The sequence below is a fragment of the Panthera uncia genome, chromosome F2, assembly GCF_023721935.1.
Source record: "Panthera uncia isolate 11264 chromosome F2, Puncia_PCG_1.0, whole genome shotgun sequence".
Classification (NCBI taxonomy): Eukaryota; Metazoa; Chordata; class Mammalia; order Carnivora; family Felidae; genus Panthera; species Panthera uncia.
This window is the reverse complement of record NC_064812.1, coordinates 56,345,551-56,362,936: the sequence shown is the minus strand read 5'-3', so window position 1 is coordinate 56,362,936 and position 17,386 is coordinate 56,345,551. Positions and strand designations below refer to the sequence as shown.

The 17,386-nt window shown below is 34.7% G+C and overlaps 1 long non-coding RNA gene across 1 annotated transcript in view; it reads left to right on the top strand.

Moving 5' to 3' along the window:
* Window positions 1-11,626: 11,626 nt before the first annotated feature.
* The window catches only part of LOC125924595 (uncharacterized), a 62,466-nt gene continuing 56,706 nt past the window's right edge, over window positions 11,627-17,386 (top strand). Inside the window, exon 1 of the long non-coding RNA XR_007458481.1 lies at window positions 11,627-11,750. This is a non-coding gene — a long non-coding RNA (uncharacterized LOC125924595). The remainder of the gene's footprint in view (window positions 11,751-17,386) is intronic.

The following is a 17,386-nucleotide window of genomic DNA, read 5'->3' as shown; positions in this document are numbered from 1 at the left end:
TTTGTTTTTCATAGTTTCACTTAAACTTTCGAAAGATTTTGACTACCTAATGACATTTCACAAAACAGGAAATTCTTGCCATCAAACAGTGCATTAATTCATATTTGGTACATGGAAAGGCAAATTTAAGCATATGTGAATTGTGCCTATGGTGTGGAAGCATGGAAGGAAATGTATTTCACAAGACTCATAACATCCTAAAATGTAATTTGTTAACTTTAAGTACCCTCTACTGTGTAAGCAAGCAAAGAGATTATCAGAGTAAGTTCCATCTGTACCAATTAAACATTAATTCACATATATATAAAACATATATATATGTATAAAACATATATATGTATGTATACATATATATGTATATAAATATGTATAAAACATATATATATATATATATGTATGTATATATACATTTTAGAGAGTAAAATATATATATTTTAGTGAGACAGAGAGTGGGAATGCACGATTAGGGGAGGGGGGCAGAGAGAGAGGGAGAGAGAGAATCTTAAGCAGGCTCAGCACAGAGCCCCACATGGGCTCAATCCCATGATTCTGGGATCATGACCTGAGCTGAAATCAAGAGTTGGATGTTTAACTGACTGAACCACCCAAGCACTCTTCAAAGATATTTCTTACAATACCAAAACAGGATTAACTTCAGTGACACTATGCGTGAAGTTATTTATGTGGCACATTATTAATATCTTTGATTAGCTTTTTAAGGTATTCAACAAACAACATTTTTGTTGCTGTGGTTATCAACCTAAAGTAATCCCCAGGTCTGCATGCCTGATCAACCTGAAGGAACAGTGAAGAGACAGACATAATTGCAAAATTCGTCATTTTTGAGCCCCAACAGGCTAAAGCATGGCTAAAGCAAGTCTCTCTTGTTCCCTTGACAGGATCCCAGGAGATTCACAATGGGATTGGTGGATATAAAAATTGCCCTGGTGGATATAAACATTACCTCCTGGTGGATACAAAAATTACCCTGATGTTGCTCTTGGCTTTGTAACCTGGTCACTCTAATCTGCATTCTTGTCCCAGTCACTTACACTGTGGTGTCTGACTGCAACAGAGCCCTCAGGGTTGACCTCCCTGTCGCTGTCCTGCATAGTTCCTCCTGCAGTTCATAGTTTTCCTGCTTCAGTTAGCTCTTCTGCCCCTCCTCCTCCCCCTCTTCCTCTTCCTGCTTCTTTCTTGTCCTCCTTTCTCTTCCACTTGCCCCTCATCCTCTCCCTTTCTCTCCTTCTCCTCTTTGTTCTCCTCTACTTCCTCCTCCCTCTCCTTCTTTTTTCTCACCCCTCCCTCTTCTCTGCTGTCCTGCCTCCTACCCATTTTCTCTTTCTCCTCCTCTGTTCCCTCTTCCTTCTCTCCCTCTTAATCTCCTTCCTTACCCTTCCTGCTTTCCCACCCCTATCTCTGATCTTCATTCTTCTCTTTCTTCTCCTCACTTTCATTCTTCTTTTTGAAAATTCATCTTTAATGGGTGAAGGAGAAAGGATATAACAACAGGAAGTCATAGCAACTGTAAAAAGAAATATATTGAAAAAGAGAGTAATTTCATATTTTTTGAGGTATAAGTACAGTGGCATAAGTGTTTATAATACAGTTCCTTTCTGCAAAGACCTGTGGCCAAAATTAAGTTGAGATCAGTCACACAGTTTCCAGAACTTTCTCATGAGAGCCACAGAATATGAAAGATAATATGCACTGAATGAGTAACTTTGATCAGAAGTTGGTTTCCAGCAGCTCAAGGATTGGATTCCCACAGCTCAAGATTTTAAAGCTCATTAAGTAGGAACCAGGGAGTGCTCAGTCTGGTCTGGTTTGAGGTCATGAGTTTGATGATGAAGTTTGAACTTCTCCCAGGTGCTGATCATGTTACTGGTAGGACCAGGCCCCAAGGTTCCAACAGTCTTCACGATGATCTCTAGATTTTCTGGTTGTCTGAAGCTCATTCTCTTTGTTTTCTGTGGGAAGGACTCGTGAGAACAATATCCCACAAATCCTTGTATTTCATAACAGCATGTCTGAGGTTTTCCTGCTTAAAGATGGGTTTGGCTTGAATATAACATCTGTAGATCCTATTTTATTTTCTTCAGTATTTAAAATGTGTTACTCCATTTACTTCTAGCTAAAAGTGTTACTTTTGAAAAGTCTAATAAAAGTCTGATTTCCTTTCCTCTTAAGAGGTGATCTTTTTGCTGGGAAACACAAAAAAAAATCTTTGAAGTCTCAGTTTTATGAGAATATCTCTTGGTGTTGGGCTTTTTAGGACTATTTCCAGATGAGTAGTTTCAGGTCTTTCATTTCTGGGAATTTTTCTTGAGTTACGGTTTTCAGCATTTTTTTTTTTATTATTCTATTGCTGTAGATTTTCTCTTTGGGGATCATTATATGTCTATTGAATTTTCATAACTTATCTTCCATATTTACAGTTATAGCTCAAATCCTTATTATTATATCTTCATTTCTTTTGCTTTTGAATATTTTTCTCCTTTCTATCTTTTACTTTTCTGAAGGCATCATTTAGCATGCTTATTTGCTATTTTATTTTATTATTTCATCTTATTTCATTTTTTTAATCTCTGAGATAATATTTTCTTTTACTTTCAGCTCTGGTCTAAGTGCTGTCACCCATATTTTTACATCTTTCTATTTTACAAGCATCTTATTTCTGAGGTTTTCTAGCTAATTATGTATGTTTATAGTTTCTACATTTGTTATTTTTAAGCTTACTTTGAAATATTAAATTATAGTTTTTATTTCCTTTGTAGGCACGACTTGCTGGCTTTTGTTTTTTTTAGGAGAATTATAATTATTTTATAATTTACAAATGAAAATTGAGAATATACATAATGCCTTTATCTTGTTCATGTTTTAAATAAAATGAATGTGCCTTTAGAAAGGGGAGTTGGGGGCATGATCTCTTTCCTAGCTCATAGCTCTAGAGAATCCTTTTCACAAAGTGATGAAAATATATTTTATTTTCTGGGAGTTTTGCATCATTCCATTTTGCTTAAAGTAAGGCCATGTATCTTCTTACAGACCTTCCTCTTCTATATTTCCTTGCCGTACATTGAAATTTTTAGTACTTACTATGTTATAAACATGAGTAAAATGTGGTTTTATTTGTTCCTCTTATTGGTCTGTGTTTTGAACTAAGTATAAAATCCATACATTTCTGCATAAATGTGCTCTAGCAAAATTTGTGATATCACCAAAAAAGATGATTTTACCTTCGTGCTTTTAAGTTAAATTTACAGTAGCATTTATAATAATTTTATATGTTTAAACTACAACATAATGAGCTTCTAACATCTGTAATATTATTCCACGAATTGGTTGAAAAAAATCAAGTCAATGTTGGAAGTAACCTATATTTTTTTCGAAGCAATTAGTAACACCTATACAAACAGAAACATTAAACTTTAATGCTGGGCCCAACATATCACCAGCTATTGCTTACCTTTTCAGCTGTGCATTAGAAATCTTGCATTTGAAAATGAGTGAATTTAATTGAAAAGAACTATTATTTGATCTAAATGAAAAGTCATGCTTCACAAGGAAGTATGAAAATGTACTTCTTGTGGTTTCTTTGTTAAACTGTAGTCTTCAGCCTGGTTTTCTTAAAATAGTTTTCCATTTAAAACAAGATGCTAACGGTTCTTTGGTCATTTTTTGTATTTTGGTTTTCATGTAGTCATGATAACCTTAGGACTCTATAGTGAATAATATGTATCCACAAACATTTCGTGAAAATTATACATACCTAGTCAACCTTTTGAGACACATAAATTCTGTACTTAACTTTTCATTCAGCATAAGCATTTATATTTTTTATTTCATTGTCAAAAGGGTTTATTTACAAAAAATAAAAAGTTATATATGTCTACCATACAATAAATGACAGCATTATTGACATTGGTGCATTCCACCTACTGTTTACAGTACAGCTACTCTGCTTGCCTCTATATCTACGAGCACATTCCATGATTTCCCTTAGTATCCAAAGACCACATCAATTGGCAGTTTTGCACAAATTTCAGGCCAAGGCATGGTCCACCAACTGATGGACATGGCGGTGTCATATATCTTATAGGCCAAAACCTGAGACAAGGCAAAGTCAGCTGATATGTAAATGACTTGCAAAAGCACCCGGCGTCAAATACTTCTCTCTTCACCCCTGGAGCCTGGAAAGAGCCTTCAGCTACTCTTCTCAGAACACATTTATCAGTAAATACCCTGCATGTTTTCTTAGAATGTGTATTATTAGTTACATTGTATCTGGAAGGATCTGGCAAAGCTAATTTAACTAAATTCATTGCACAACGCATCTCACACAACACCGGACAGACCATGGAAGTTTCTGGAAGTACAAGAGATATTTTCTTTAATTTAATGCAACTATTGGAAATCATTGAAAAACATGAAATGAACAAACACAATAGTTTCTAAACCAGAACAAACACCGGGACAATAGATGTTAGTCATTCCTGACCAAACCGGCATGTGTGGTCACCACATCATATATTGAGTTCCTCTATATGCATGGCTTTGTTTCTGAGCTTCCCATTCCCTTCTGGACTATTGCCTGAGCAGATAGCCTGAACAGAAGTTGCTACTGTGTCTGCTCAGTCCGGGAGCCCAACTGCCATGGGCTTCTGTCCTGATTCCTGTTAGGACTCTGGTTTATAGGCATGTCTATCTTGGTCTTGATCCTGCATGAATTTTTGGCTTTCTCTTTTTATATTTTATAAATCGCTATTATGTATCTGGGGCATAATGCGAGTATCAAAGTACATTTATTTGCCATCTTTAGTAGAACTCTTAAAGATTTATTTCAGTGAAAATCCTTATTTTTTTTTTACATTCTCTAATATCAAAAATGACAAAGAATAAAATACCTCTTTTATATTTTAAGGAATATAGGAACAGAGATAGGAGACTGATTCCCGAAGACTGAATAGTAGACAAAGGGCTTTGGCCTTTATTCCATGGGCCAATAGGAAGGAAAAAAAGTTTTTATTTAAGAGGATATCATGATCAGATTTGTGCTTCAATGAGATAAATATGCTGGAAAAGGAAGTTGAGAGACCATTTAGAAAGCTACCATTCTAAGAGAGGTAAAGAGAGTTGTGTTTGTGGAAATAAAGAAGACAGAATAGCAAAATATTGTGGAGTTAAAATGAAAAAGTGAATGAGAGGCCCCATCGAGGGACCATTAAAAAAAAAAAAAAAGAAAGAAAAGAATAGATCGATTTTGAGCCTGCAGGATGGGAAGGCGATGGTGTCAACAAGACAAATCAGTAGCATACAAATAAGTGTAGTTAGAGGACGAGATGATAGGTTCAGTGTTGAAAATGTTTAGTTTGTGGTATTGGCAGGACGTACAGGCGATTGCCATTAGGCTGTTGAAAATGTGGCTGCATATTTGTTTTTTCAAATGAACACTTGCAGAAGCAATCCAAAGCTTCCCTTGAAATCTAAGAGTAAATTACATTAGCATCACTGTTGGGAAACCCAATCAGAATGTAATTTACAAAATATGTATTTTGCAGTCCCCTCTGCATTCCTCTTTAAATTCTAATATAAGGGGCTTACTGTATATTCAATAAGTATTTGGGCAAGTTGGATAATTTAGTCAGGACTCAGTGACTGTACCACCACAGCTTAGTTCCATTGCCAATCCTGGGGGCCATTTAAATCCAGGACCAACCACTATACCTGGAATGTGGTAGATCCTCATGGATGAGGAAGAAAGAATCAATGGGTCATTGAGCACATTTTTAATTTTTTAAAACTTTGGAAGTCATTTGTGTTTCCTCTTTTGGTATAGTGTTAGAAGAGAATTTGATGGGAATACATGATGAAATCTGAAACAAAAATTACATTGCTTAAATTTAACTAGAATATCCTTGGTTGGGCAGATTGAAGCACAGAAGGCATTTAAGGTTAGTTCACAGATTTATGAAACTACAGTGTTTTTTCACTTCCTTATTTACATAACTACATGAAATATAAAAGAATGAGTGGTATAAATTATATATTCTTTAGCAAAATATGAAGCTGTAATAATTATTATTAGAATTAAACATTTCCTCAAAATAATTGTCAATGTCATTCATGTCCATCTGTATAGGTAATTATTTACTTGCCAGTGACAACTGGAAAAAAATTCAATATGTTTTTTTAAGACTATATGATTTATATACATTTCTGCCTGATCACTGGAAGAAGTCAGAAGAGACTGTAGTTAATCCTTTATATTTCTTGGGTCTCTAGTCCGTCTTGCTTTGCAGTTATTAGAGTCCATTTTTAATGCTTGAGTATGGCATCAAAAAGCTGGTAGTAAATCTCATGATCTCCTAAAAAGCAGTTGTAGGTCAAGAGATAGAATGGTAGTAATTTATAAGGTCTGATGCTATACCAAATACTATCTAGAATTGGGCGAGCATTATGGGTTGAATCATGTCTTCCCTCCCCACACATACTGGTCCTAACCCCCAGTAGCTCAGAATGTGGCCTTATTTGGAAAGAGGGTCATTGCAGATGTAATTAGTTAAAATGAGGCTATACTGGAGTAGGGAGGGCTCCTAATCCGTATGGCTGGTGTCCTTATAAAAAGAGGGTGATGTGAAGGCAGAGACACACAGGGAGAATGCCATATGACAATAAAGGCAGAGATTGCAGCTGAAAGCCAAGGAATGCCAAAGATTGCTGGCAAACCACCAGAAGCTAGCATGTGGCAAGTTAAGTTTCCCTTGCAGGTTTCAGAGAGAGAGCGCATGCATGGCTTTGCTGACACCTTGATCTTGGACTTTTAGCCTCCAGGACTGGGAAACAATAGATGTCTGTTGTTTTAAGGCATCTAGTTTATGGTGCTTCATTACGGAAGCCGTAGGAAACTAATAGAGTAAAATACGTCGTGGGGTATAGCATGCCATTGTTTTTAGTGCCTGGAATATCTTTATTACCTTTTCATGGAAGTGACAGCTGCATATGGGTGGCCACAAACTTGTGCTTTCAGAATTTCCTGTATTTTAGGAAACTATGACCCAAATACCAGGTTAGTATTCTAACAATGTCCCTTGACATTTATTTCTAGATATTTCTTGCCAATTCTATCTTCTATTTGTTTTTAAAGGGTGCAGCCACTGTTAAGAACTACATACCAAGTTTTGTTGCTATGAATCATTTAATGCCATTGGAGACTAGGCCTAAGGAGATGGCATGTCAAATTCACTGAGGGTTTAAGCAGCTTCACAATAGTGTTTGAAAGGAGTGTTTGGGTGGAGTCTTCTGGGATAATGAGAATCCATCATATATTATGAAAAATAACATATTTATTACTTTTCATACTCATTAGTTATTATGTAAAATATTATGACATGAAAAATATGGTCATTAATACTTCCCTTGCTTGAATTTCGAGATATAATTAATTTTGATTTCCTTGGGCTATACAAGTTCAAGCAATTATTTTGGGGTAAATTTTTTTGGTATGATATTCTTACAGACAATCCCAATACCCACTGAACATTTCTTTTACATTTATTTTTCTAAAAATACGTGGACATGAACCTTAATCTGAACAGATTTCTTGTTGGAGAGTAATATTAAAAACTCATCAATAACCAACAACTAGTTAGTAAATAATAAATGTCATTTATCCTTTTGCTATCTTTTAATACCTGTTCCAATCTCTTTTATGTAAGAGATTTCTATTTCCCCATGACTCTATTTTCCTGCCCATTGCTAGCTTTAGAAGAAAAATAACTGTATTGCAAGATTTTCTGTAACTAAACTGGAAATTTCATATATCCTTGTTCCATTGAAAACATGTTCTCGCCTACAATTATCTCTAGCTAGATATTTGATGCTGTCACACAGATGATAAATATTGAGCTAGTTTCTTCAGTTCCTCTATCTTGGTAGACAGACAATTGTAAAGAATTTGGAAACACCTAAGTTGTAGAAACTATGACGTCATGTACTGTTAAGACCATTGATCTCTCCTCTCTATGTAAATAAGAAAAATAAATGCATTGAATAATGGTTCCTTTCCGTGTGTGTGTGTGTGTGTGTGCGTGTATGTGTGAATAACTGATGTGTATAGCTTCTCACTCACGCAAAAGTACTGAATGAAATACCCTTTTTTTAAAGAAAGGAAAGTACCAGTGATTTTGATACATTTTGAAGGTCAGTAATGTTCAGCATAGAGCAATAGGCGGAGAACAATAGCTCCTTAGAGAGTGGAAAACATGGTACTCTCATTATCCATAATCTCAGCTGGTCACCATAGTAACAGCATTTTATTTTCCAAGATGTAAGCCTTTATAGTTCTGTAGAATCCACTTCCTAGGCCTCCAGACACATCAGCGGCATCTAGTGGCTGAGACCTCGGCTGAAATGTTTGCGCTTTACCGCCTGCTATATTATGTTGGAAAACTGATGGCATGCACATGTGGCTAACTATGCTGATATTTTTCAATCGCCATGATGGGTGACTACAATTTTTCAGTGAAATATTTGTGGATTGCCTACAAAAAAGGTGAAAATGTAAGCAAAAGGAAATTATTTTACTAATACTTCTATGGTAAAGAATTTTGCGGGGGAATTGGAGAGCGTAGAGGCATGTGTATTCTCCATCCAAATACTATCCTGAGATAAGGAAATGATTGCTCAGGTAATTTATAGGACTACTTTCTGGAACCCCTAGATTTGCTAAATATTCAAAGAGTTTATTAATGAATTCTGAGGATAATTCAGTCATGTTTACCCACTTTCATTTTCTGATCACATATCTGTCCTTTACTTTGTGATTTTTAGAAACTTATGTAATAGTGGTTATTATCTTGGGTCTCTATTCCATCTTGATATATAAAATATAGTTCAGAATCAACAAACCGAACTTGGATAGTGAGTGGGGAAATTCAGACATTTTATCTATGTTCAGGGAGATAGTATGGGGTACATAAAAAGCCTGCACACTGGGTTGAGACTCAGGTGTAGTCCTGCTTCTACCCGATCCTCAATGATAATGACTCTTGAGCAAAAACTACAGCTGTGGTTCTCAACCTTGGCTGCATATGAGGAGACAATGTCAGTACCCAGACTCCGTCCTGGACCAATTAAAACAGAATCTCCAGGAGAAGAGCCTGAGCATGACTTGAAAAAAAAAAAAAATCTGAGTAACCACACCTCAAAATCTCCTGAGGAGTTCTGAAACAATATAGCATTACTGGTCTAACGTGTGACATTGACCTAGTTGTGTGAGACACAGACCATCACCATCACTTAGGAACTTGTTAGGAATTAATACACATTTAAGTTTGATAAGTAATGAAAGCCCATAGAGGCTCTAATATTCAGAAAGTCTGAGGTGAGCCTGGAAATCTATGTTTTTTAAAACTTAGGTGTTTCTGTGTATGTTTAGCTTCATGTTGTAACTGAGGCTATTACCTGGAAGTTTCCAGGAAGGTTAAATAAAGACACTTAGGTAGACTGCAATGCACTGTATAAATGTTACTCATTTATTCATAAGTTAACCAGTATTTACTAAGTACCTATCATGTTCCAAGTGCTGTAACAGGGATACACAGAAGAGCCGATGTGTTGATGTGCAGGGCTGAAATCAGTCTTGGAAGTAGGTACTTCTCAGTTCAGAAATGCTTTTCTGAAATTATTCATTTGCTTATCTTAGACATATCACAGAAATTTTAACATAAAAGAACCCAAAAGAAGTGTTTTTTAATTCATCAAATGAGAATTAAATACTTATTATGTACCCACACCTGTGTTCATCGTAGTGAAATTATTTACTTATTTTTCTACAATTTTTTAATGTTTTATTTATTTCTGTAAGAGAGAGATTGCCAGGTGGGTAGTGGCAGCGAGAGAGAGGGAGACAGAGGATCCGGGGCCGGCTGTTTGCTGACACCAGACAGCCTGATGTGAGGCTTGAACTCGTGAACTGTTAGATGATGACCTGAGCCAAAGTCCAATGCTTAACCAACTAAGGCACCCAGGCACCCCAGTCTTAGTGAAATATTTTTTTAAAGGAATACAGCACATTTCCTGCCTTTAAGAAATATACATTTTAGGTGGATTGTTACAGCACATTAAAAAAGTAACCAAAGGATAATATCAGAATAAAATTATATAGAACTAATTATACATTTTTTATTGATATACAGTTTCGAGGAAAGTGATCAGTTTGGTTTTTTTGGTTTTTTTGTTTTGTTTTGTTTTTTGATATGGAGAATTGTGTGCGGGAGATTTATTGAGAAGCTCTCTTGGGAACAACATCTGTGAGAGAATGAGAAAAGCAGGACTGAGCAGAGAGAGTTACCATAATGAGATGCATTTGTATGAGATAACTCATCTCACTCCACAGGGAACTTTAACTTTGAGACAGTCTTTCAATAATGTGGCTTCCGATTGAGGCCATGAGGCCAAGGTTTTGTTCCCCTACATCAGCCAGTACTGGATGTAAGCTGCCTCCAGGAAGAGGGTGTAAACTTGGGTGAAGCAACCCCCTTTGGCCGAGGGCAATTCTCAGGGGAGGTCTCAACTTTGAGGCACCAGCAGCCAATACTCAAGGCAGCTAACAGAGTGAATTCTTCATATCTGAAGGGTGGAATCTGAACAGTATGAATCACTTTTATTCCAAAAGCACTGGTCTGTCTAAAAATACTAAGCATTTCTCTCAATCTAACTTTCAGACCATCTCTTACCAGACGCATTCTACATTTTAAGACTTACCTTTTGGCAATCTCTAAATAAAATCTTTTGCCCTAGCAAATTTGGCAAACTAAAATCTTCCTGGAACATGTTTCAGGCCCTCTCATGCTATGCTTTTGTTCTCTTCTGACCACTTGCCTGAAATTTCCTGGACTGTTTTTCTTTCTCTTTCTTGGCCGACTCATTAGTTTAACAATTGTTTTAAGTATCATTTTGCTTATGAAAACATCTAAGATGGGCTTCTCAAACTTGAATGTGCATATACATCACAAGATCTGGGCATCTGCTAAAATGCAGATTCTGATTCAGTAGGTCTGGTGTGGTGTCTGAGAATCTGCATTTCTAACAAAGTAACCATGCTGGTAGTCATTGAAGAAATCTACCTTGTCTGTACTTTGGTAGGACTTTTATCTATATCATCTTATTGCATATAACTTATCCTTTTGTAGGGTGTTTTTATTTTGTACCAATATAAATTAATTTACATTTTAACAATTGCATCTGATATTATGTATATCTCATAACACTTAGCATAGTGTTAGTGTTTATTATGCACTCTATATATCTGTTGATTGATTTTGAAAGAAAGGACTAACAGGTAGTTAATGATTTTTCAAGGTGAGCATGTGAGTTTTCAGGGTTTTACAATGTTACACTTGCTGAATGAGAACTATGACCAATGACCTTTTCAGAATACTAGTAAAGCTATCCTGGTTCTGCTCCCGCCCCCACCCTGAGCTGACCATCTCATCAAGTCTGGAAAAAATTTGCCATGTCTTTACGAATGCTCAAGGACACAGAAAATTTTTAAAAAACTAAAGACTCAGATGTTCTCAATTTCCCATATTGTAAACCTAGCTTCTCTATTTCCTCTAGCTTCCGAGAAATAGTGAAATAATACATCCAGTGATACCTGTCAATGGTCTTTTCCTGTCTTTGGTGAGAAGCAAACACATCATGTCTACAGAACATCAACCAAAGAATAGTTTGAAGCCTATTTCCAGGTAATATTTTGCATTAACACTTGATTGCTAGTTATAACCAAATGGCGATTCTAATTTTTTATTCTTATTAATTCCATTTCTCCACTTAAATCCCTATTTGCCATCTATATACTCTCATTATTTTATTGCTTGACTCTTTGTAAAAATGAACACTAGGAACGATAGCTCTTTCCTTGACTGATTTTAAATAAATTAATCAGAATGGGTACTTGCATAATCTGGAAATCATATGCATTGGGAATAAGCCTGTTGCAACTTCTCATTAGGTAATTGTAAGTCATAAGTTTGCTGCTGAACCTGTGTCTGTTAAGGATGTAATGCGTCACAACTGACTGACTGGGGCCATTGTCTAGGTGGAAGTTTTGCTTTTGTGATTGTTATAATTTTATATATATTGGTATAAAATTATGGTATTCAAACTATGAAAGAATTCTAAAGATGTTTCTCAGTGTGCTTCAAATTCTTTGGGAAGCCAGGAGAGTTAATACTAAATATTTGATGAGGTACAATAATTTGAAAGAACTCTAATAAGCCCTTTTAGTCAAAGACTACATAATTGTGATGAGTATTTCTTGTTACTGGTTGACAGCATATGTATACTCATAAATTGGTTATTTTGTTGGAAACTTGAGCAGCAAGCATAGCTGTGCATATTGATGTTATTATACAAATCAAATATGTTTAAAGAGACTGGGTTAACAGAGTCTCAATATTAAAAGGCTATGGTTGACTCTTTCTCTTGGTCTTAATTTCTGTGTCTCTTTATAATTGACTAATGTTCATTGGTAGACTAAGTATGAATAATTTACGATTCACATAGCTGCTGGCTTATTAATTGTTTAATTTCAGAGAAAGTAACTATATATTAAGGAAACTCAAGTTGTCACTCTGAGTAGCCAAGTGAATTTATACAGTTTGTTACTGCATAGTCTAGAAATAGTGTATCAGACATACAGTCTGTATTTTCTGCAGTGCTTAAAAAGAAGAATGCTAATGAAATGTTGGAGAGATTTTTAAAAGTAAAAAGGAGCAAATGGCCTGACGTGTCTGAGGACTGCATGCTCTGAGTATTATTTCTCCTTTTTTTTTTTTTTACATTTTCTTCTGCTTCAATGATTCTACGTAATATGCCATAGAATCATTGTAAGATTCTATGTAATATTCATAAAATGAAGTTAATTGAATGATGCTTATTCTTTACAAGAAAACATAATTAAATATTGAAAAGAAAGTTGTAATTAACTTTAGATATATTACAATTTCTTTGGAGTTTGAGCAAATGATTTTGATTCTGAGAAATTAAAGGACATGATAAATTTGCCTTCTTTAGCAACATGCATGGAAAAAACATTGCTGTCTCAAAAAATGCACATTATTTTCATAATGGTAATAATTTCATTTGTCTCTACATTTATGCTGAAAACCAAAGACTAGTATAAATTGCATTTAAACTGAATGTTAATGGCCTTTTCTTGTTTGGTAGAATATTTTCAAATATATCTAAAAGATGAAAATTTTAATCAGCATCAGTGATCTTAAATGAAGTTGAAGAATATAAATTTGAAACTTCTACTTTCCTGAAATACAACTTTTAATATTCAAGGACAGGGTTTTGAGAAATGGTCAATAAGATTGATTTTGTCTGTCTTTAAAATACTTTGTGTGACAAAAGTAAGCTTCACATTAGGAAGTGTGGACAATGATTTTCCTAAAAGTGAAATTTGTTTGGATCTGGGAGGAGAAGAAACAGAATAATTTTAATGACTTCTCCTATTCCTCATCTCTTTCATGCATTTAGTGCAAATCATTCCAGAGCTCTGGATGAGCTTCTGTAGAGATCACAGTGCAAAGCTGTGGAAAGGAGTCTGAACTTAATGTTGGCACTATGGTAAACATTTCCACTTTCATGTATCCCTTTAGAGAATTGGGAAGAAAGAGGAACACAAAATGCTATGTGATCTCATAAAATGAAAGAGAAAAGAACAAAATAATATGTATATATTGAGAAAGGAGGGATGAACGGCATTTTAGTTATCTTGATTATATGTGAACAAGTCTCACTTTTCCTGGTAGACTGAGCTCCTTAAGGGCATGATGGCCTATGTATAATTCAGCTTTGTATAATATATTTTTTTCATGAATAAAATATGGTTATGGGCTGACAACCGCTTAGATCTCTACAATGTCATATCTAAATCATTTCTACTTCACCTAATGTTAGACTCACTTCCTCTTTCTTTACTCTCTTATATTACTGAATATCCTCAACCTCATGCATGCTCATCCCCTATACACACTAATTTAAAAATTAAGGCATTCTTATTACTCTTTGCTTAAGGCTAAACTTTGCATTGGTGCAATTGATTGCTTTCTCCAGAGCATTGCTCTATCATTTATTTTCTCTTACTTTGAGGACTTTTCCCTTTCTTATGGCTACTTCTCAGCTTAATAATAAGCTCACAGTCCAGCCACAATAAAACAATCAAGTGAAAAACTTAATATATTGGCCTACTTTGAGCAGGTGTCTTAACTTCAGATATTACTATATCTGTTCTCTTCCTGGATCATGTAAGCTTTTTAAGAAAGTCGTTACTCTGTCTCCATTTCCTTTCTTCACATTTGTTTCTCAATACATTGCAAATCGATTTTACTCTCATTGATGCTCTAATAAAGATCACCCTTGACTTCTAGATTCTCAAATCCAATGGTTACTTTTTTAGCTCCATCTTCCGGGATCTCTTTGCTACATGTGGCATTTTGATTCTCTCATTTTTAGAATTTCTTTTTAAATTATAAATGAGGCTCAAACAAATTTTTCTTCTTCTATTTTTTTTTTTTTTTTGGTCAAGTGGGTATTTTATTTAGTTGCTCTAGATTTCTCCTTTGTGAGTTGTCTGCACATATCTTTTGTTCATTTTCTTATTGATTTGCAGTATATTTAGAATATATTTCAGATACTAATTTATTATTATTGATATGAATTGCAGATACCTTCTTCCAGGTCAATATAGGATTTTTCCTCAAAGAACTGGTCACAAATTTTAACTTCTCTATTTCTTTTCTTTTCATTTCATAGTTTGTTTATGTCTTATATTTTTATTTCTTTCACTTTCTTTGACTTACCTTTTTTTTTTAACTGAGGTAAAATTGTATATAACATTGTAATAGTTTCAGGTGCAAAACAGAATAATTTTATATTTGTATATATTGCAGAGCAATTGCCACAATAAGTTACCATCTGTCACCGTATAATTGACCCCTTTCTCACATTTTGTCCACCCTCACCTCCTTCCTCTCTAACAGCCACTAAGTGAATATAAGTGAAATCATACAGTATTTGTCTTTCTCTGACTTATTTCACTTAGCATAATACCCTCAAGGTCCATTCATGTCACAAATGGCAAGATTTTCTTCTTTTTCATGGCTAAGTAGCATTTGAGGAACCTCCATACTATTTTCCATAGTAACTGCACCAATTTACATTTCCATTAACAGTGTATGAAGGTCCCTTTTTCTCTGGATCCTCTTTAGCACTTGTTATTTCTTGTCTTTTTGATAATGGCCAATCTAACAGGTGTGAGGTGATGTATCATTGTGTCTTTGATTTGCATTTCCCTAATAATTAGTGATGTTGATCATCCTATCATGTACCTGTTGGTCATCTGTATGTCTTCTTTGGAAAAATGTCTATTTAGATCTTCTGCCCATTTTTAATCAGATGATAATGGTTATTATTATTACAACTATTGACTTGAGCTCTTTGTATATTTTGGTCACTAACCCCTTCAGATACATGATATGTAAATATTTTCTTTCATTCAGTAGGTTGCCTTCTTGTTTTGTTGATGGTTTCCTCTGTTGTGCAGATGTTTTTTAGTGATGTAGTCCCACACTTGTTTATTTTTGCTTTTGTTCCCTTTGCTTTTGGAGTTACGGTTAAAAATTCAATGCTTTCATTCATTATTACTTTTATATGCTTCTTTCCATTTTCTTTATTCTTTTATGCTGAAACTTATATTAAAGAAATGTTGGAACTCATAATTTTATTCTCTAGGCCTTTCAACTTCACTATTCTCTCTTTTTAAAATTTCTTTGTTATCTCTGTTCATTCCAGGTCATTTTCACATATTTATTTTCCAGGTAACTAATTTCACTTTAGCTGCTTCTAACTGGCTGCTGAACCAATTGACCGTCATATTTTTTAAATTAAAATAACTGCATGTTTCAGTGTTTGAAAAACAGAACAATTCTATTTCATTCCTTCTAAAATACATTTGTTGTTTTATATGAAATCATAAAATGTTTACTCTTCATGCTTTAATTACTTTAAGGTTTTTCATTTTATGGAATCTCTATCATACTGTTTAATTTTCTGCAGTTCTTAGAGTCTAATCCTACCGTCCATTGCATCTGCTAATTATTTTTCATTAATTTGTGTTTCCTATTGTGTTTTGTTAGTTTATCTTCCTTATCTTCAATGAGACTGTGTGTGTGTGTGTGTGTGTGTGTGTGTGTGTGTGTGTGGTTATCCTGAGCGTGTATATTCTATGATATGGGCTGGTTTTGTTTCTGTCATATGTCCCAGAGATATCAGAAGCCTGTGTTGGAACTCCCATGCCATGCTATTCACATGAATTTAATACCAACATCCTTTAAATTGCAAGTTTGTGATTAGGATCATTAGAATTAGGTTTCTTTGTTATACTCCTGTGTTACTAGGTAATTTCTTGTCTAGGTTACTTCTTCAGTTAAGATGTGGTATGCTTGGAACCCAGACTTAATATATTCCAACTCCATATCTGTCAAGATCCTGAGTTTTGTTTCCTTTCACCATGTGGTCACTATATCTAAATGCCAAACTTATTATACTGACAAGGCCAGTGCCCCTGTAACCTGCATAGACAGACTAGGAAATCATGTACTAAATGGCCTTTTTTTCTAGCCAAACATGTTGACATTTTTATTGTTCATCTTTTGAATGTCTTTTTTTTTGATAAGTAGAAAAATTGAAGTAAAATTGACATATATTAATTTTAGGTGTACAGCATAATTATGTAATATTTGTATATATTATGAAATGATCACCATAATGAGTCTACTCAACATCCATCAACATTGTGTAGTAGTAAAAAAATTTTTTTCTTGTCATGAGAACTTCAAAGATCTATTCTGTTATCAGTTTTTACTTATGTAGTGCACTATTATTAACCATAGTCTCTGTGCTATATATTACATCCTCGTGACTTACTTTATTTTACATGACTGTAAGTTTGTTTGTGCCTTTTGACTCCTTTAGCCTGTGTTTTGCCCAACCCTACACTCTCCATCTCTAGTGACCACCAGTCTGTTCTCTGTATCCAAGAGCTTGTTTATTTTGTTTCGTGTTGTTTTGCTCTTTAGATTCTGCTCACCTGTAAGTGAGATCATCCTCTATTTGTCTTTCTCTGTCTGACTTATATCACTAATGAAATGTGATAATGGCCTCGAGTCCATCCATATTGTTGAAAACGGCAGTAAATGAGCTCTTTTTTATGGAACAATTTTACCTAGAAGTATGACTCTTTACTTCCATAGTATCATGGAAAAGGTGATTGCCATTTGTTAATCTCTCACTGATGATTTAGCCACCCAAAGGA